This window comes from Gossypium hirsutum, chromosome A10 (assembly GCF_007990345.1).
Source record: "Gossypium hirsutum isolate 1008001.06 chromosome A10, Gossypium_hirsutum_v2.1, whole genome shotgun sequence".
NCBI classification, from domain to species: Eukaryota; Viridiplantae; Streptophyta; class Magnoliopsida; order Malvales; family Malvaceae; genus Gossypium; species Gossypium hirsutum.
In genome coordinates, this window is record NC_053433.1 from 9,636,342 (window position 1) to 9,658,794 (window position 22,453).

At 34.0% G+C, this 22,453-nt stretch overlaps 1 non-coding gene across 1 annotated transcript; it reads left to right on the forward strand.

Annotated features, from left to right (window-relative positions):
- Positions 1-14,613: 14,613 nt before the first annotated feature.
- LOC121209232 (small nucleolar RNA R71) lies at positions 14,614-14,719 on the forward strand. Its single transcript, XR_005904349.1, has one exon. It is a non-coding gene; the product is annotated as a small nucleolar RNA R71 (small nucleolar RNA).
- The last annotated feature ends 7,734 nt before the right edge of the window (positions 14,720-22,453 follow it).

Below are 22,453 nucleotides of genomic sequence, written 5' to 3' on the forward strand. Positions count from 1 at the left end.
AATCAGTAAACCGTCAATTCATTATCTTTTTTCGCTCTTTCGAGCTATGAACAGTAAGCTCCTGCTGAGTTGATGGACAGTAAGCTCTATTGAGCTGAAGCGGTAAGCTCTAACGAGCTGAAACAGTAAGCTCATACGAGCTGAGAGTAGTAAGCTTTTACGAGCTGATATATCGATAAGCTCATACAAGCTGAGGTGAGTCCACAACACATGCAGGATCTCAACCAAAACGATAACCCTAGTGACATGTCACTCATATCCTACGAACTCTTACGGATCAAATGGGTCTCGGTAACAATTAAACTATATCGATAAGGCATTCACATTCCAAATATATCAACTACTTAATTATACACATTCATTAAAATTATTTCAAGTATTTAAAAGTTGATTCTAATTATACGAACTTACCTCGAGTTGCTTGGATATCAAATATCGGCTAATCATTAACTTCTCCTTTTCCCTGATCTAAACTTGATCTTGGCTTATCTTGATCTAATTAATATCAAATTCAACTTATTTAATAACTATTTATGCAATTTAATCCAAAACACATTTTAGGGCTATTTTACACATTTACCCCAAAACTTTCACATTTTTACAATTTAGTCTTTTACACATAAAATTGAAATTTCATGCAATTTAGTACAATTACATGCTTAGCCAAATTTACCACATGTTACTAGAAGCCCATATTTTCAATTTATTCACACTTTTACCCACCTAATTTTACATTTTCTCAATTTAACCCCTTTTTGACATTTTTGTCAAAAATCACTTTACAAAACTAGTAAATCTATCAATAAAACTTTATAATTTATAATCAATCATCAAATTACTCAAGTATTAAACAATGGAAACATATTAAATCTTCAACAATTTCAAAATCTAAGGTGCAAGCTAGCTAGAATACGAAGCAATGATCACAAAAACGTAGAAATCATTAAAAACGGAGCTAAAAATAGACTTACATGCTCAAGACACCATAGTCGAATGTCCAAGATCTCAAATGGTGTTTCTTTCAAGCCTTAAATTTTAGTGGTAATGTTTTATGAAGATGAAGACTAATTGTTTTTATCATTTTAACTTAAATTATTATAATTACCATATTATCCTTTAATAAAACCTTAATATAACACATAAACTACGGGCATAAATGTCCACTAACCTTAATCATGGTCTAATTTCAATATAAGGACTCCCAAAATTTAATTTCATAGCTATTTAATACTTTTAACTATTAGAACTCAAATTTTATGCTTTACGCGATCTAGTCCTTTTTACCGAATTAAGCATTCAAACAGTAAAATTTCTTTACGAAACTTTCACAAAATAATTCTATCATACTTTAAACTTTAATAAAACAATAAAATAATAAAATAAATATTTTAACCTCAGATTTGTGGTTTCAAAACCACTGTTCGGATTTGACTAAAAAACAAGTTGTTACAGCCTTGGCAGCTTTGTTGGATTATTGGTCTCCTTGTCTTACGACCCTATTCTTGGACCTCAATTGGCATCCTACAACTTAATTAGCTCATTAGTTACTCACGAGGCCTGAGTCGACCTTACGAGTCATCAAAATAACAGAAATTGTGTAAAAAATGATTATTTTATTATCAATTTATTTTTATCCTACCAATACTGAAAATGTAATAATTAAATCTAAAATGCCAAGAAAACAAACTCATTGACTGCAAAAATGACCTAAAATAGCTACTACAAGTGACGTTAGGTCAATATGCACTCGAGAGTTTTGATTTATGGTTCTTGTGCACAGTTCTTGGTATGATTGATTGGTATATTTATGTTTTTACACAAATTGAAGTATTGTTGTGGTGTGTTAGAGGATTAATTTGTTTGGTGTGCTAGTGAAAATAAGTTTTGTGATTCAAATGATATTAATATTCATTACATTTTATTGATATCTATTTGTAAAAATGTGATGGATATATGTACACATAAGCCTTAAAAAAGCAAATTGATAATTCATCTATTGAATATGAATATGAATTTGAAACATAAAATATGTTCTAAAAGCTTTTATTTGTTTTGTTGTTGAAGTTAAATTGACTTTCAATATTTATTTGATACCATGCTTTTTATTGTACACCACTGAGCTTTGAGGAAAGCTTAGTGTGTGGATTTTTTATCCTCGTACATGTCGTAGTTGATCCAGGTGTGGATCATGCATTTTGACAACATCATTGTTCGAAGTCTCAACTAAACCTCTATATTTGTATTGCCTTTTATTCTTTTTAGTAAACTTTTCATGTAAGTAGGATTTTATTTTGTCATTTGGGATAATTCTGATAGAGTTAGGTGTTATTTTGGTCCTTTGGTACTTTGACATATGTTTTGATGTTTTGAATACTTATGCCACATATATTTTGATTGAATTGAAAATTGATTTTATTCATATTAAGTGTGGCGTATTCATTTTAATTTGTAGTTAAAATTTTGATATAACGTTTTTTATAATTGGGGAAGGGGAGTAAGGTTGCTCGAGATTGAATCCAAGCTCTCTTTCTTACAACATAATGTTCTTGCCACTGAGCCAAGACAGTGTGATGTATTTTGAAGTCTACCATAATTCATTTAATTAAGCTTACCATAGCCAACACTTTTCAAGTCTAGAAGATCAGTCGACTTGTGATGTATTTTTGGATGAGATCTTAACATCTTTTTAGTTAAGATGTCTACATATCAACTAAAGATCTACCTCTTGGCTTCTCTTTATGTCCAATAGCTCAAGTTATGATTGTTAGAAGTTGTGTGACTCAAATTGCTATTAAAATAAAATACAAGATACAAGATAGGGAGATCTAAAAGGGTGAAGGTTGTAGCCTATCATAGATCCCCAATAAGCAAAATATTGGAGTGGGGTCGTACGATACAAGCTGTACAAGTGAAATCTGTATAGAAGTTTACTTCATCCATTTGATGTTAATTAGAATAAGGTGTTTTAATCTTCTACATTACTTCTATTTGACTTTGATTAGAATAAGGTTTTTAAACCTATAAATAGACGTAATCTCATCTCATCTTCTATTCATTCGAATTCGACATAGTGAATTTTCTTCTCCTCTACCCGTGGTTTTTCCCAAAAAGATTTCCATATAAAATTATGTGTGTTATTTTCTCTCTTTCTATGTGATTAGTTTCCATTATCGACGTACAATTTTCACAATGATCATTTTAGTGAAGACAGTGTGGGCAAAATTTTCTAAATGCGAATGATGAACTTTAGACTCTGTATAAGCTTTTAAATCTCATTGGGTTCAATTTTAAATGTTAGTTTTGATTCTATATAATCCCGTTAATATATTTATAAAGTCTTATATTTTAGTAAATTATTTATTACAATTTTTTAAGTATTTTAGACACAACTAACTTAAAGAGAAATAATATGACTTGGTCAATTGCTTAGAGAAAAATGAGAGTTTGTTTCCTTATTTTCCAAGTAGTTTATGTATATATATTTTTGGGAATAATCTACACTAATTAGAATTCGACTGGGACATGTGCCGTTGTCGTGGAATTTCGTGTTAATAATTTTTTGTGAAATTATTTTTTTTACAATTTGGTTGTATTTTTTTAACTCAATTAATTTTTGTGATTTCCCTTTCAGGTGTTTATGAGTATTGAGCAAATCATTGACTTACTCCTAGTTGACCTTGAAATTGAATGAAACTTCCAACAAAGAAGAAGACAAGTAGCTCAGAGACAAACCGCTGAAATAAATAAAAAAAAAGGTCAAGGGAATGAGCTTGTTAATGCTAAAAACTCAATCCTTGTTGCTTATGACATGGATCAAGTGCTAAGACAATATGCTACGCCTTTTTAAATGAACACAATCCATGCATTGTTAGACCTAAAATTGAGGCACCTCAATTCAAGTTGAAGCATGTTATGTTTCAAATGCTTTGAATAGTGAGCAAGTTTAGAGGAATGCGCACAGAAGATCCACACCTTCACTTTCGACTATTCATGGAGGTGAGTGATTCCTTCAAGATAATCGGGGTAACCGAAGACACATTGAGGTTGAATTTGTTTCCATTCTCGTTCTAAGATAGAGTATAAGCATGGCTTAATTCATTGCCACCTGGTACAATTTCTACATGGAAAGAATTAGCGGAACATTTCCTAGTAAAAAATTTCCCACCTGGCAAAAATGCTAAGTTGCGGAATGAGATTACTACACAAATGCCTTCACCATGGGATTCTGCATTACATCCAGCTGGAGATATTTTATAATGGTCTCAACGCACACACTAGGATGGTGGTAGATGCTTCTGCAAATGGTGCTCTCCTTTCTAAGTCTTATAATGAGGCCTATGAAATTATCAAGAGAATGACTAGTAACAACTATCAGTGGGTGACCAATCGAGCAGCTTTGGGAATACTAGTAGCAAGAGTACATGAAGTGGATGCCTTCACTTCACTTGCAGCTCAAGTATATTCAATTTCTTCAATGCTTAAGAATTTTACTAATAACAGACTGAATAATGTTGCAACTTAGCCACCAAGTCCATTCGACAATATTTCCTCCATATACTGTGGGGACGGGCATTTATTTGAGAATTATTCATCAAATACTGAATCTATGTATTATGTAGGAAATCAAAATAGAAGTGGGAAAGGATTATAGTCCGACTTCTATAACCCATCGTGGTGAAACCATCCAAACTTCTTTTGGAGTAACCAAGGATCTGGACCTACTGACACCTACATTCAGCCTAGGTCAAATCAACCTTTAGGTTTTAATCAACAAATTTAGAAACCACTGCAAGCTGAGCCTTCTTTCATTTTGGAGAACTTGTTGAAGGCATTCATGGCTAAGAATGAAGCCTTAATCCAAAGCCAAGCAGTAACATTGAAAATTCTAGAGAACCAAATCTGTTAGTTAACTATGGAGCTTCGTAATAGACCACAAGGAGCCTTGTCGAGTAACATGCAAAATTCAAGGAATACAAGCAGGGTACACTACAAACCAGTCACTTTACGAGGTGGAAAGGCTTTGCAACCTAAGGTGGTTGAGGTTCAGGATGAAGATGAACCGATGGAGAGAGCGGAAGATCAACTGATAGTTGAAATTTCCATACCACAGAAGCCAATTCCTAAAAAATCAAAAGAGTTAAAATCTAAACTGGTCACTTTTGATAAGCTAACACCTATATCAAATACAAATACAATACCTCAGAAGAGTTTTCTGGTCCAAGACAAGGCTCCATCACCCCTGTATCCACAAAGACTCAAGAAACAGAAACATAAGATGCAGTTCAAGAAATTCTTGGATGTTTTTAAACAACTTCAAATTAATATCCCATGAATAAAAGCCTTAAACAAATTTCTAACTACGTCAAGTTCATGAAAGATATTTTGTCCAAGAAAATGAGCTTGGAGAATTCAAGACTGTAACATTAACAAAGGAGTGTAGTGAATACCTACAAAACAAGCTACCCCTGGATATGAAGGACCTCAAGAGCTTTACTATACCCTGTAAAATTAAAGAATCTTACTGTGGTAAAGCTCTATGTGATCTAGAAGCAAGCATCAACTTGATGCCAATTTTTGTTTTCAAAAACTTGGGTATAGGTAATGTTAGACCAACAACTATGACACTCTAACTAGCATATCGATCTTTAGCACACTTGAAAGGAAAGACCAGGGATGTTCTAGTACATGTGGATAAGTTTATTTTTCCTGTTGATTTTATCATTTTAGATTTTAAAGCAGATAAAGAAGTGTCGATCATCCTAGGGAGATCTTGCATAGCAATAGGGACAAAATTAATTGATGTGCAGAAAGGTGAACTCACTATGTGAGTTCAAGATGACTAGGTAACATTTAATGTTCTTAAAACCATGAAATTCCCTGATCCAGTGGAAGACTACTCAACAATTGTGGAGTTAGAATCTTTAGTTTCTATAGAACAAGTGTGTAATTCTGTAGAAGACTCTTTGAAGATTCCTTAGAGTTTGAGCCACTAGAAGATGAAAAATGTAAGGATAATATGGCTTTGGTGGAAGCCAATCTGAAGGGATATGTTCGACTAGTTCGGTTTGAATTGTTTGAATTGGAAGCTTGGAACACACAACCAAAGTTTTCAATCGAAGAACCGCCTGAGCTAAAATTTAAAAGGTACTTCCTTCTCATTTGAAATACAGGTAATTCCTCTATTTTCCTTATGATTGTTTCAACAAAACTAATAGAATTCCAAGAAGAGTAGCTGATCAAAGTTTCAAAAAAATTTCAGAAAGGTGACCAGTTGTAATATAACTAACATTCAAGGAATAAGCTCATCCTTTTGCATGCATAAGAATATATTAGAGGAGGGAGAGAAAGCTATAATTGATGGGAAAATGAGGCTTAATCCCATTATGAAAGAAGTAGTTTGGAAGGAAGTTATGAAATGGTTAGATGTGAGAATTATTTACCCTACCTTAGATAGCTTGTGGGTAAGTCTGATACAATGTGTGCCAAAGAAATTTAGAATCACAATTTTTTAGAATGAGTGTAATGAATTAATCCCGACAATGATGGTTACAGGTTAGAAAATAACATCCCAAATTAAGGCCTAGTCATAGTAGTGATTTCGAGACCACAAATTCGAGATAGAAATAGTTATTTTATCATTATTATAAGGTCCATGATATGTATGCATGCTAGTGTGAAAATTTCTTGAATAAATTCTATGCATAAAATGTCCAATTGAACTTTAGGGACCAAAGTGAATAAGATGCAAAACTTATTTTCTAGAAGCTTTTAGCATGAAATTGCTTTAGATTATAAATTAGAAGGTCCTAATTAGCAATTTGACCAATTTTTAAATGTTTGGACAAACATGGACATGCATAGGAAAAAATTGAAAGAAAGGCCTTAATAGAATTTTGGTCATTTGGTAATTAAATGAATTAAAAAGGGAAAATCAAGTGAAAATGTTGTCTATCTTCCTCCTTAGTTGCCAAAATTTATGGAGAACCATAGCTAGGGTTTTGAAACTTTTCAAGCTTGGAAGTACGTGTTCCCTAGTCTCGTTTTTAATGTTCTTTACATTTTTGAAACCCTCGTAAGATGATGTACCTGTTCCTAACCATATTTTAAGCTAGGGTTCATGTTGGAAATTTGACATGCATGAGAAGTTTGTATTTTGATGTTGAATGGAAGAATATGATAGTTTGATGTGTGTTTAACATTATTTACTTGGTGATTTTGTATGAAAACACCTAAAAAGGACCATTTTGTAAAAGATGTAAAATAAGTGATAAAAATCTGATTTTAATGAAAATATGGGATGTTATGAGTATAAGGAAAATTTGGCTAGGCTTGGGTAAAAAACAAAATTTATGCATTTCATTTCACGAGCCTAGGGACTAAATTGTAAATAAGTGAAAAGTTAGGGGTAAAAAGGTAATTTCATCAAAGTATGAATTATGGATTGATTTGGACAATGTGATTATTAAAAAAGTTATATTTGGCATTATAGATCAAGAAAAACGTGATACGAGTCCTGATCGAGGGAAGAATAAAGTTTTCGACGAATAGGCTCAGTTATCATCATTTTGTACCGAGGTAAGTTCATGTGTAAATAATGTGATGTGTTACATATTTTAATGCTTTAATGTTATATGAATTTAAATGCTTATTTACTATCATGAATTATATGCCTTCATATTCCATGAGTATATGGTTAGTATTATGGATATCATAAACGACATTACAAGCAAGTTCGACAGTGATGCGACAGGCAAGAAACCCCATTTGAACCTTAGGAATTGTCTAGGATACAAGTGACATGTCACTAGGATTTAAGGAATCAGAACTCAGTGAGCGGTCTGGGTTCGTGATCTATATGTGACATCTGAGCTCATTGAACGGTTTGAGTTTGTGATGTACGAGATACATTTAATTTGGTTACGGGTACTAGTCTTGTGTGTCCTACCGGTGGCTAGGTAGTCCTGAGTGGTTCAAGTACCTGACAGCTTGTGTGAGCAGCTGGCGTAGTTACACCCTAACCGATAGCTTATGCTAGCAAGCCTTTGAGTAACTCCATTGCGAGCGTTACATGTTATGAGGTAGCTTTGGCTACGTATGTATATATGGCACTTAGGTGCAAGGTTTTCCATGTATCCAATGTTATTCTGGATGTTCAACGGGTCATGAAATGGGTGATGTAATGAAAGTCCCAAGGAGGGCATGTTAAAGAAGGTATGGTTGTAAGACAGACTTTGAGTTGGTACAGGTATGTACGCTAAACTCATGAGCGATGCCTTGGTAAATGATGATTCGTGATAAAGAAGCATACACATATTCATGGTAAATAAGTCAAAAGGTTTGAATGATGAACGATTCTTATGTTGAGGTTTATCTTGTCATTATATGATATTGATTTGTTTTCATTACATATTATTTGCATACGGACTTACTAAGCTTTAATGCTGACCCCTTTCCTTTCCATTCTTTGTAGTTCCACCAAGCTACCTCAGGGATCAGAAGCCGTCGGAGTATTCAATCACACTATCAAAGAACAATTGGGTATAGTGAATTTGATAACTTTGAGTATGACATGTATAGGGAACTTGGTTATTTTGTGATAAGTGTCATGCAATTTTGGCCAAATTGTAAAGGCCTCTAATGTTGATGATTCATTTTGCAAGCTATTAGCGAACTATCTCTCCAAGGATTGTGAAAGATGTTCCACTAGAAATATTCTTGTTATTGCGTCGACTCATATTCCCCAAAAACTGGATCCCACTCTAATAGCCCCAAATAAATTAAATACATGTATTAAGATATGAAGGCTTCTTATTCCACAACAACGAAAGCACTTTTTCTCCACTTAACTGAGATAACTGAGATAGGAGATCCAATGCTTAAGGTAGGAATCAATTTGATTACACTATATATATTGAAGGAATCAGGTGATATTTAAAAAGTATTCTATTTTCCTTTCATTTCAACTCATTTTCTATCTAAAATATTTTTTTCTGGCTTTGCTATTCCACCCAGCCGAGCCATTAACTTTTATTAATATTAAGATTCTTAATTAAGAAGCCAGGAAAAAGCAATAAAGAAAGAAATCTATTCATCGAGCAAAATAAGATAGAGGGATTCGAACCCTTGATAGTTCTTTGTTTCGAACTATATCGGTTTTTAAGACCGGAGCTATCAACCACTCAGCCATCTCTCCGAAAGCTAATTTCTATTTTATTTTTATTCCACCAAATCGAACATGGGTCACATGGCTTATATTTGATTATTAGGTTGTAATCTAATTACCCATGCATGCATGTGCTAATGCCTTGATGATGTGATATGTTATTGCTTGGTGAATGTATGATGAGGTGTGGAATAGATGCTAGAAGATAAGAAAAGACTTAATGACTTAAGATGATCATAGTTATGAATATGTATTATGGAATTTGGATAACAAATTTGGTTATGCATGAAATTGGTGTGGTATGCTTTTCAAAAGTATGGCTAATCGAATGTGTAATAAGATGATATTATGAAGACATGAAAGTGTCATGGTATTGAATATTGGGTGTTTAATTATGTCATGTTGCATGCTATGAAACATGGTTGAGCAAGTGAGTGGTTGAGTGTGGCAATTGGCTTGGAAAATAGCCTCTAAATTATCCACACGGATAGACACACGAGCATGCGTCTAGACCGTGTTTGACACATGGTCTACCCCATGGGCGTGTTGTCTGGCCGTGTGTCTTCTGCACCTTAATTTTTCAAGTTAGTTTGCCCAGTAGTAGACACATGGGCTAAGACACGGGCACCTGTCTTGGCCGTGTAAGAGACACGGCCTACTCACATGGGTGTGTGCTCCGACCATTCAAAGTCTGTACCATTTTAAGAAAAATTCATTTATTTTTAATGTACCACACGGTCTGGGCACACGAGCGTGTGATGTGGCTGTGTGACCTTATTTTGGTGATGACGTCATAGTCAGAGAGTTACACGGGTTTTGGGCACGGGCGTTTCCCACACCATATGAGCATGTGTGATCACACGGCTAACCCACACGGGCGTGTGACTCTCCAAAGCAAGAAAATTGTTAAGTTGCCCAAAGTTTTTCGAAAGTTCTCGGTTTAGTCCCAAACCACCCGATGTATGTTTTGGGCCTCGTAGGTCTATATAAGGTACGATATGTATGTGTTTGAATATTTTTGAATTGGTTGAAATTTTATGGCTCGGTGTTACATGTATGTGTATGTTTAAGTCTGGTAATGCCTCGTATCCTATCCTGATGTTGGACACGGGTAAGAGGTGTTACATTTAGTGGTATCAGAGCTATAGTTTAGTCGGTTTTCGGACTACGTAGCATGTGTTTGAGTTTATCTATACATGCCATACATATATTATGATAGTGTGACGACTCCTAAAAATTTTAAAATGTGTTCTATATAGCAAATGGATCCCAACAGAGTAGTGGCGGATGATGTAGAAAGTAACGTGCCTGCTCCCGTTGAAGGAGCAGTTCCATCCGATAGTGGACCCAAGACTGTTAGTAAAGGAGAAGGAGGCAGAGAAGCCTTTCTCCACATGATGAATGTCTAGTACACAGAGTTTGTTCGAACGAACCTGAACGCTCAACCTCCGCCACCACCTCCAAATCCTCAACCCACACCCATGATGCCCCAATGTATAAATTTTATGAGATTCTCTAGAACACCTGTTGATAAAATTCGGAAGCATGGTGCTGAAGAATTTAGGGAAAATGCCAATGACGATCCTGAGAAAGTAGAGTTCTGGTTAGAGAATTCGATATGGGTATTTGATGAATTATCATATACACCCGAAGAATGCGTAAAATGTGCCCATCTAAATTATACAATAACTGAAAAAGAATTACTCATTGTAGTTTTTACTTTTGACAAGTTTCGCTTATATATTATCGATACAAAAGTAACGATCTTCAAAGAACATTCGACCATTAAATACGGTGGGTACTTTTACTCCAAGGTTAATTTGGTGCGTACTTTTACTCCAAGAGTTTGACCATGAGATCAAGAAAGAAAAGGAGTCAAGACTCAAGTGCCGGACAATCTGTCAAGGTTGGAATAGCACGAGGTAACTCATTGACCACCTCCGGACATATTAACATCTAAAGTGTGAATACTACAGTAAAAGATATATAAATGAAGCGGTATCTCCAAGTATACGAGTTCAGTTGTAATATAGTCACAACGGGTTAGGTGAGTACTCCGAGGATCATACCCAAGGGAGGCTAGTGCTAGATCAATTTTAACCTAAACACTGAAAGATCTAATTAGTACTTGAGATAAGTTATAGCACGAAAGTAAAATTAAGAGGAGTTTTTTAGATTTTACTAATAATAAAATATATAAAATAAAGCAAGAAAATATCAAGACATTGAAAAGTAGAATTAATCAAACCTAGTTATGGGAGATTAGCTCACTTTGGTAGCCTTCATTAACTGTTGCTTCAGGTTCCTCTTCAATCAACTAGTCAATATCCCAGCAAGATCTTCCAATCTTTTACTAAAATAATGAGTCAGCAATGACTACTTATCTTCCCACCTTACAGTCTAGACTGGCTTAGGGTTAAGGCGTTCACGGATGGACCTTACCAATTTTGGGTTAATTCCCACCTTGAAAACTTTCTACGTTCATCAAGCCTAGGGTTTGTTTCATGTTCTTACTTTCCCGAACAACTGATCTGTTGATTAATCCTACAACATAGTCAATTCATCATATCTCCACTCGCTAATCCCCCATAAAGGGATTAGTTCCTCATGGTTTTCGTAAATAGTATAATATCGATATAAAATATAAACATAAAATGCAAATAAAAAATATAATATTTTGGAAAAAGTCTAATTTTTATTAAGATCAAGAAAAAATACACAACGTATGATCGCATTCACAAATCGGATCTCTCGAAATAAAATAAAGACAAAATAGAAGTAAACTAAAACATAAGAAAAAGAGAAAACCTAAACTAAACTTAAGAGAGAAATTCCAAGCTAAGGAATCGGTGTCCTTTACATGTAACAAAGAAGCCTATTTATAGATCTCAGGTGGTCGTGGTCCTTTACCCTAGGTTAGCTGATGTTTTAGAGCTTTAATTTTGATTATGCAAACCAAAACGCCCCTTAGCTCGTGTTTAATTATCATCCAGAGATGATGTCAGGACACACTAGGACCTGTGTCGCAACATAGGAGTCAATATACTTCTTTTGGGATATCTTCAGGGGTATGTCACGACACCCTTAGTCTATGTCGTGACAGCGAAGGCAATTTCATGATTTCTCCATTCTGCTCCATATTTTGCGACATTGGTCATTCTGTGTTGTGACATAATAGCCAGTATTTGTTTAATATGCCTTCTAACACTCTCCTGCACACTTATAAAGTTCATTAGCTCACCCTTAGGCCTCATTCAGGCTGTAAGGTCAATAAAAGACTCAATTTTCACATTTTATTGACTTACTTGTTGCGACATCCCTGGCAGTTTACCATTTTCACGACACTAGGGTTCGGTGTCGCAACACACTCTAGATTGTTGGATTTTTTAGTATACTAACTTTAGTATTGTGACATTGGAAGTTTGTGTCGTGACATAAAGATTTTTCTCAATTTTTTTAAAATTGCCCTTATTGTTACGATGCAAGAGTCCTGTGATGTGACACTAGCTTAGTTTTTACTCAAATTCATATTTTCTAGAGTGCTACGATTTCTAAAAGATGCAAAGTTAAAATCTATACAAATAGTTAGCCAAATATACAATAATTTACAAAAGTTTAGCTCAAAGTAAAATAATTTAAGTTTTACCGTCGAATTCATCTAACAGTATCATTAATTCACAATTGGGCGATCCTTTCATTCTATCGACATTAGTCCATCATCTATCATGCCATTCTACTTAGGCCTGCTTGTCCCTTTCCTTAAATCTGTTTATCCTTTCTCGATACATAAAAGGAAGTATATCTCTTGACTTGGGAGTGTTAGAAACAAGTAATTCTTTAAACTACTTACCTAACTTTCTCTTTCCTTCCTCTTCGCTTGGTTGATGCCCACATTTAAAGTTTTTAATCTTACCATTTATTTTCATAGTTAATTTGTTCTTTTTTAAGTTAATGGTAGACCTAAAAGTGGCTAGAAAAGGTCTACCTAGTAAGACTGATATCTCACGATCTTCTTCCAAATCAAGAACCACAAAATCTATGGGTAATGAAGTTGCACACCTTGACAAACACATATTCCAGTAATCATTTTAGATGGACTGAAGACCTCTCAGCCAACTGTAGTGTTATTTGAGTGGTTTTGAGATTCCCCAACCCGAGTTTTTAAAGAACAGATAGAGGCATTAATTTAATACTAGCTCTTATTCCACGCAGAGTTTTATTAAAATGAATGCTCCTTATCTCAATGGAATAGTAAAACTTCCAGATCTTTCAAATTTTAGGGAACTTATCTTGAAATAATAACACTACTGGAGGCACTTATATTAACTTATTCTCCTACCTTAATTTTTTGACTCTTAGACATGATTTCCTTTAAAAACTTAGCATACTTTAGAGCTTTCTCAATTAACTTGATTAAAGGCAGGATTACATTTAATGTTTTGAACAAGTTTAAGAAACTTGCAAATTCATCTTCGTCCCGCTTTTGTTTTTCTTATAGTCTTAAAGGGAATGGGATCTTTGGAACGGTAACATATTTAATGATTTCTTTTTCTAGTTCAGCCACCAACGCAATTTCTTCCTTTGGCTCTAATTCATTTTCAGTTTATAGGGATTTATCTTGAGGATCGCTAGTATTCTCTATATTTACCTTCGGAGTAGGATTTTCTAAGCTACTGAGTACTTTTCCTGATCAGAGTGCTATTGCTTTCACATGCTCCTTACCCTCCCTTCGAGGATTATTTTCTATGTTGGGGATATCGGTGGCAATTTTTCTTTTGATGTCACCCATCGACCTCTTCAATTGGCTAATTTGATCATCAGGTTTAGTCAATTTTTCGGTTGAGTTGGTGCACTCAGACTGCACCTGTTTTATGTCTGTTCTCATTGACTGTATATCTCCCTTGATTCTATCCAATCATTGACCACATGCAATATGGTCACTTAGGTTAACCCATTCTTGAGGTTTCTGCAATTAAGGAGGTTGATAATTAGTATTTTCGTCTTGATCCGAACTACTACGTCTTCCTTGGTTTCCTCTCTATATTAGATTCGGGTAATCTTTCTAGTCAGGGTTGTAGGTTTTTAAATAAGGGTTTCCACCCCTATTTTTGATATAGTTCACATCCTCGATAAGATTTTTGACATAATGAAAGAGCAGTTTGTCTTCTCCATACAAAAATGATTTATAAGCATATTTCACACGCTTAAGTTTATCCACTAACTATTGATACTCGTCATCCACCTTGATAGCTTTTATCATAGCAGTTTTCTGGCCATATGTAAAATTTTCAATTGGCCACTGGTAGGAGCTCAATTCCATGTTCTCAATGATTTCGTATGCATCCATGTATATCCTATTCATAAAGGCTCATTCTGCTGCTCTGTCTAATCCTAATCTTGCATTCGCATCCAATCCATTATAAAACACATGCAATCACATCCAGTCAGGGAATCTGTGGTGCGGACACGTTTGAATCAACGTTTTGAAGTGCTCCCATGCCTCATAGAAACTTCCCTTTCCATTTGTCTAAAAACAACAATCTCTCTTCTTAGTTGAAACGTTTTGCTAATAAGGAAGAACTTTTGCAAAAACTTTCCAGCGAGCTCATCCCATTTCGTGATAGACCCTAGTGCCTATGAATTTAACCAAGAAAAGGAATTATCAAACAAAGAAAAGGGAAACAACCGAAGATGAATAGCGTCATCAGTGACCCCATTGTACTTTAAAATACCACACAATTGGAGAAATCGTTTAAAGCGTAGATTCAGATCCTCTGTCATTGTGCCCCAAAACTATAGATTATTTTGGATCATTTGAATCATTGCTGGTTTAATCTCAAAATTATTTTTTGTCATAGCCGGCTTAGTTATACTCTTTTGAACCATGTCCAGACTTGGTAATGCATAGGCTCTTAAGGTTCTCTCGTTACGAGCCATGTGCATATTTACAGGTAATGGTGGTGGTGCTAGTGGATTTTCTAAATCGTTATCATTAGCGTCGTCAAACAGTAGATTCTTTCATGGTACGTTACCTACAGCAAGTGGTGGTGGATCTTGCATCTGTTGCTACTGTTGTTGCTAACGATGATTTTTTTCAAATTATTCTCTTTAAATCAATGATTGCTACAATAGGTGTGCCTCTACTACGAGTCATACAATAAATCTAGAGAGAGAAGATTAGTAACAATAAATAAAATAAAATTGTATCTATAACCAATAAATATTCTAATCATTCCTTTTGAAGTTCAAAAACTAAAATCAAACTAGTAATGTTGCCTCCTTGGCAACGGAGCCAACAACTTGACCGCCTCTGGATATACTAACGTCCAAAGTGTTAATACTGCAGTAAAAGATATATAAATGAGGCAGTATCCGTAAGTACACGGGTCCAGTTGTAATATAGTTACAACGAAGTAGGTAATACTCCGAGGATTGTACCCAAGGGAGGCTAGTGCCAGATTAATTTTGACCTAAACACCAAAAGATCTAATTAGTACTTGAGATAAGTTATAGTACGGAAGTAAAAATAAGAGGAGTTTTTAAGATTTTAAAAATAACAAAATATATAAAATAAAGAAAAAAATATTAAGAGATTGAAAAGTACAATTAATCAAATCTAGTTATGGAAGATTAGCTTGCTTCGGTAATCTTCATTAACTATTACTTTGGGTTCCTCTTCAATCAACTAGTCATTACCCCAGCAGGATCTTCCAATTTTCCACTAAAATAACGAGTCAGTAATGACTACTTATATTCCCACATTATAGTTTAGACTAGCTTAGGGTTAAAGCATTCACGGATGGACCATACCAATTTTGGATTAATTCCCACCTTGAAGATTTCCTAAGGTCGTCAAGCCTAAGGTTTATTTCATGTTCTTCCTTTCCCGAACAACTGATCCATTAATTAACCCTACAAAATAGTCAATTCATTATATCTCCAATCGCTAATCCCCCATAGAGGGATTAGTTCCTCATGGTTTTTGTAAATAGTATAATATCGATATAAAAGATAAACATAACACGCGAATAAAAAATATAATATTTAGGAAAAAAGCTTGATTTGTATTAAGAGCAAGAATGAATCCACAACGTCTGATCACATTCACAAATTAGGTCTCTTGAAATAAAATAAAGGCAAAATGGGAGTAAACTAAAACTTAAAAAAAAAAAGAGAAAACCTAAAATAAACTTAAGAGAGAAATTCCAAGCTAAGGAATCGGCATTCTTTACATGTAACAAAGGAGCCTATTTATAGATCTCAAGTGGCCGTCGTCTTTAACCCTAGGTTAGCTAACGTTCTCGAGCATTAAGTTTGATTGTGCAAACCAAAACACCCCCTGGCTTGTAATTATCGTCTAGAGTCGATGTCGTGACACACCAAGACCTGTGTTGTGACATAAGAGTCAATATACTCCTTTTTGGTTATCTCAATATACTCCTTTTTGGTTATCTTCATGGGTATGTTGCGACACCCTTAGTCTGTGTTGCGAGAATGAAGGCAGTTTTGTTATTTCTCTATTTTGTTCCCCATATTGCGACATTGATCATTCCATATTGCGACATAAAGACCAATATATGTTTAATATGCCTTCTAACAATCTCCTGCATACTTATAAAGTTCATCAGCTTACCCTTTGGCCTTATTTGAGCCCTAAGGTCAATAAAAAAGTCAATTTTCACATTTTATTAAATTTAACAAAACTCACTAAAACATAATTAAGTCCTACTGATAATGCTTTAATTTCAAACTCATAAAGTGTGAAAACTAGTTTAATCTACTACACCGAATTACGGCATATCACACACTCACTTATTCCTATTAATGAAAATTTCCCAGATGACCATATTTTTTAGGTAAGTCGAATCCATGAAACTCCTTGGTTTGTCGATTATGCAAATTATTTAGCATATGGTATAATGCCCTCTAGAGTGGCATACCAACAAAAGAAGAAATTCCTTCATCAAAATAGGTATTACTTCTAGGAGGAGTAGTTTTTGTTTAAGCAATGTGCAGATAATATAATCAAGAAGTGTGTAGCTAGAAGCAAGATAGATCACTGCCATTCATCTCCAAGTGAGGGACATTTTGAAGGTTCCCGCATGCAACAAAGATTTTACAAGCTGTATTTTTCTTGCCTATGGTGTTTAATGAAGCATACGCATATATGAAGCGTTTTGATAGATGCCAAAGGACTGGAAACATATCAAGGAGGAACGTGATGCCATTAATGAACATACTAGAGGTAGAATTATTTGACGTTTGAGGCATTGACTTTTTAGGTTCGTTTCCTCTTTCTTATGGTAATAGGCATATCCTAGTAGTTGTGGATTACATATCCAAGCGGGTAGAAGCTAAGGCATATCTGACAAATGATGCCAAGGTGGTCATGCAATTCTTACATAAGCACACATTTATAAGATTTCAGACTCCTAGAGTTATAGTTAGCGATAATGGTTCTCATTTTGTAAATAAATGGCTTAAGTGGTTACTTTACAAGTATAACATGAAATAAAAAGTGGCCACTATCTATCAACCACAGAAAAATGGGAAAATAGAGCTTGCAAATTAGGAAATTAAAGGAATCTTGGAGAAGGTAGTACGACCAAACAGAAAAGATTGGTCCCGAAAGCTTGATGATGCACTACGAGCCTATCAGATAGCTTTCAAAACACCTTTAGGAATGACTTCCTATTGGTTAGTCTTCGGAAAAGCCTGTCACTTACTGTTGGAATTGGAGAATAGAGCTTATTGGGCTCTAAAGAAACTAAATTTGGATCTGAAGCAAGCTAGTGAAAGAAGGATGCTACAACTTGATGAGTTAAAGGAATTGAGGATGTTTCCATATGAGGATGTTAAGATGTTCGAAGAAAAGACCAAAAGATGGCATGACAGATGTAAGAGAATTCAAAGAAGGATAGAGGGTCCTATTGTTCAATTCAAGATTGAGGTTATTCCCTAGGAACTCAAATATCACTGGTCGGGATTATTCATCATTCATAAAATTTATTCATATGGAGTGGTCGAATTACAAGACAATAAGAGAGGTACATTTAAGGTTAATGGTCAACATCTTAAACATTTTTGGGACCCTGAGGTTGAGCAAATTCAAACTTCATTCAATTTAATATAACCCTATTTTTCTCTTCATTTTTAATAAAAAGCATTCTTAGAATAATTTTTCTCAAATAATCACATTAAATTAATTCTGTCTAAGGAGATTGGAACTTAAGTGGGACCATTTCTGAAAAATAGTTAAAAAATTTGAATTACATGTGTACATAAACAAGGTCAAAGCTTCAAGCTAGATAACCATGGAGACTTTGTGGAAGAAAGCCAAAACAAAAGAGATGATACCTTTGTGTTATGTTTTAAAGTTTTATTTTTTTATTTAAACTTTTTTATTGTTATTAAACATATATATTATAATAAAACTAATGTTTAATCGGCCATTGATAATATTATGGCTAAATTGCCATTTAAAACCATCCTCTTATAAAATTATACTCAATTTGCACGTAGACATTAATAGCGATTGACTGTTGCAACTTTTATGATTTAGTCCTTTTTCTTTAATTAACTAATCAACCATCAAAATTAGTGGACCAAATTTTAATATGACACTAATGATCTCATAAATATTAAATAAATAATATTTACAGACTCACACGTCGAAATTGTGGTCCTGAAACCATTATTATCAACTCCACTGGAAAATGGGTTGTTACAAATAAATCTATTTTAGTGAGGAAAGGTCGAAATTGTTGGCAACATCCCCTATTTTGACTTTGAAAATTTGTTAAAAATGGTATAAAATGAATTAAAAGATGAACTTTAAACGTAGAAAAAGGTTATCGAGCCTAGTTTCTAATAGAATAAATAGTAATGTCATATGAATTCGATATTAAAGGATAAAATATTTTAAGCAAATGAATGTCGAAATTGCTTGGTAGTGAAACAACAACTATGGTATGTGCATATGAAAAGCACCTTTTGTGCTTATATGTGAAAATTGAAAAAGAAATGTCTAAATATGCTCTAAACTTCATAAAAGCTAAACCTGTCTCTGTATGTATAATAAATATGTTAATGACCTTAATTGAGATAGATTGCTTTGATCATATTGTGCCCTAGTAAACTTAATGAAATAGGTAGGATATAATTGGCATGCCAATAGGGATTAGATATGCATTTGGTCTAAGAGATGATGTCTTTGGAGATTTTTTATTACCTTTGGGCTATGTACGATTGTGCACTCTTTATTGCCTTTATGCCTTGCACTTGTGGCGCCCCAAACCTGGCTAGGACGGTTTGACCTGAATCCAGAACGTCACATTAGTCACCGAGCTTAAAACACATCACAATATTTACAAGCACCAATAATTTTTTTTTCTATTTATCTGACCGATAATGAATGTAACACCCCAAACCCGGCCCAGACGTTACGGCCGAATTTAGTATGTCACATGGAGATGTTTCAAAAAAACATGTGTTTATCTGAATTCTTTGTTTAGAGTTTAGCAAAAATCAGTTCTTGTTTTAAGTTAAAGTAAATGGAAGCTGTGCACCAGGTAGGAAGCCAGAAAAGAGGAGGTGAGTCTTATAGGACCGCTTAAGTACCAAGCTCTTCCCGGATCCAATCCTAGACATGCACACATCCATTGCCACACTTTAAGCAGGTTACGTGTCTACGAACATTAAAACAAGTTTAAGTCTGCTTAAAATATTTATTTTCTTGGAAAAACATTTACTTTGCGGAAACTTTGCGCGTCATCGTGATCTTTTAAAATCAAGTAGTTTTTATAAAACGAACCCTAGTGCTAACCAGTTTAATAATCCCCAAAATAAAATTAATTAAAAAGAGCGGCCTTTTTAAAACTTTAAGCATAATAAAAATAATCCAAATTAAATGCTAAACTTATTAAATCCGGCAATCAATCTTCATGGCCACTCTGAATCCCGCCCAGCTCCAAGTCCACCAACTAGGGCTCACCTGCAAGGATGGAAGAGGAAGGGGTGAGTTTGTGACATCCCTAATTTGACCCTAGTCAGAAAGTGGTTTCGGGACCACAAAACCGAGACATAAAAATAATTTAATATTCATTTTGATGCCTATAATATGTGTTAATTCATGTGTGACATTTTTGATGTTTTAACTTAGAGTTATAAATGTGAATTTCACTAAAAGGGCTTAGTAGTAAACTTTGAAAGTATGATGGGGAAATGTGTGATGACTAGTTGATTCATGCATGCAAAATAGTGGAGTTGCATGTCAAATTTCCCCTTTTAATGTTAGTGGAAGGTAATGATGACTTTGTTTTGGCATTTTGTGCTTTGTATGTTAGTAAATAATGTTAATAATATATTTGTTTATATTAAAGAAAATGGTTTCATAAAATAGAAATAATAAAAGTTAATAAAATAAATGAATAAAATATGTTTGAGGTGAAAATAACAAGGCCATTTCTTATTCTTCTTGCCATGAGTTGAGAAAGAAAATAGAAACCTTTGAGCTTAGGGCATTCGGCAAAAGAAGGCTTCAAATAAGGTAAGGTTCATGTTATTTTCTTTGACAATTTGTGAATTTTGGTTGGTTTTGAAGCTTGCAACAAGACCCATGTGAAAATTTTTGTGTTCATGAAGCATGTAGCAATCGGTCATGAGCTTAATGGGGTATATTTTGTATGTTTGATGATTTTGGGAGGATAATTGATTCTAGTTGAGTATGAACAAACTAAATGTGCTTGATGGCTCAAATGAGCTTGGAAAGTTGGCCAATGTTTTTTAAGTTCATGAATTAGGGCATAATTTCTTTCGGCAAACTAGGATAAATTGTAAAAAAAAAATTCTTAGCATTAATAGCATTTGCTTAATTGGTGAATTGAACTTTGAGTGGATAGGGTGAGCCCTTGTGACTATGTTGATTGTGAAAATCGGCAATGTGGGGGCTTATACAAAAATTAATGTGTATTGATAATAGTTGTATGAGAATTATTCAAATTAGCACCTAAGTGATAAATTGATTATGTAATTGGGTTGATTGTTGCATTCGACCATGAATTCAACTTGTCATTTGAATTGGTAGATAAATGCCGCATATTAAGTTGAGTAATTAAATTTAGTTTTAGCTTGATTTTGAATGAATATAAATTGAGATGTTCTTTATGTGTTATCCGAATTAGTTGTTGAATAAGATATTGGGCTACACTTAGTGAAAGTGTTGAATGGATATGATAATGTGAAGTGCAAAAAGGGTATGTGAGAGAGTGAATTATGTATTTGTGCTTTCTTCAAATGAGTGAAAATCTTATATTCATATATATATGTTTCGGCTATAGGTGTGTTTGGAAAGTAGGTTCTTAAGTATTTGAGTTTGATTCCTTTGTAAGTTTTAAGTACTTAAATGGAATGAATATGAATTATGTATATGTATGCCTTATGTATGTACCATGTACACATAAGGACATTTGGCAATATGATTAAATTCTTGTATAAGAAAGAATGATAAATTAAGTGACTCTTTGCTTGTGAATGTGAATTAGATATAGATTAAATAAGCATGAAATCGAGTCATGGCATGTTTTATTAATTAATACATATTGAAAATGATATGTGATTGCCAAATGTGATTGTCAAGTGAATAATATTAGTTAAGTACCTAAGCCAATCTATTGTTTCACTTAAGCTTAAGAGCAAAGAGGATCAAAGTCGAATAAAGGAAAAGAGAAAGTAAACGAATAGCCGTGGATATCTAGTCGTCGACCACTTCCGAGGTAAGTTTTAAGTGATTAAACATTGAGTAAATGCAATCATAATAGAACATATTGAGTTGATTTAATAAGATATGATGGGCCATGATATGTTCTAAGCTCAAATGGTAAGTTCTTAAGTGTTTGAGCTTGGAAATTTAAGTGTAATTTGAAATAATCTGCTTAGGACAGCAGCAGTAACGTGACTTTAGAAAATCACCATAAATTTATGGACTTGAATTAGAGGCTGAATAAAACATGAAATTAAAGCTTAATGAGTCTAGTTTCTTATAAAAGAAACCGTGTAGCAAAGGAATTTCCGATAATGAGATATTTAAAGTTGTGTGAGACAGTGTAGAATGACACTGTAATCCTCTGTTCTGTTTTTAGAAAATCATTATAAATTGTACAAAAATTTTTAAAAGACAAAATTTATATGCTAGATGCCTTAGTGAGTCTAGTTTCAAATGAAATAAACTAGAACATATTTTTAATTTTGTACAATGAGAAATTTGATTCGTAGTGAAGAGTGGTCAGAATA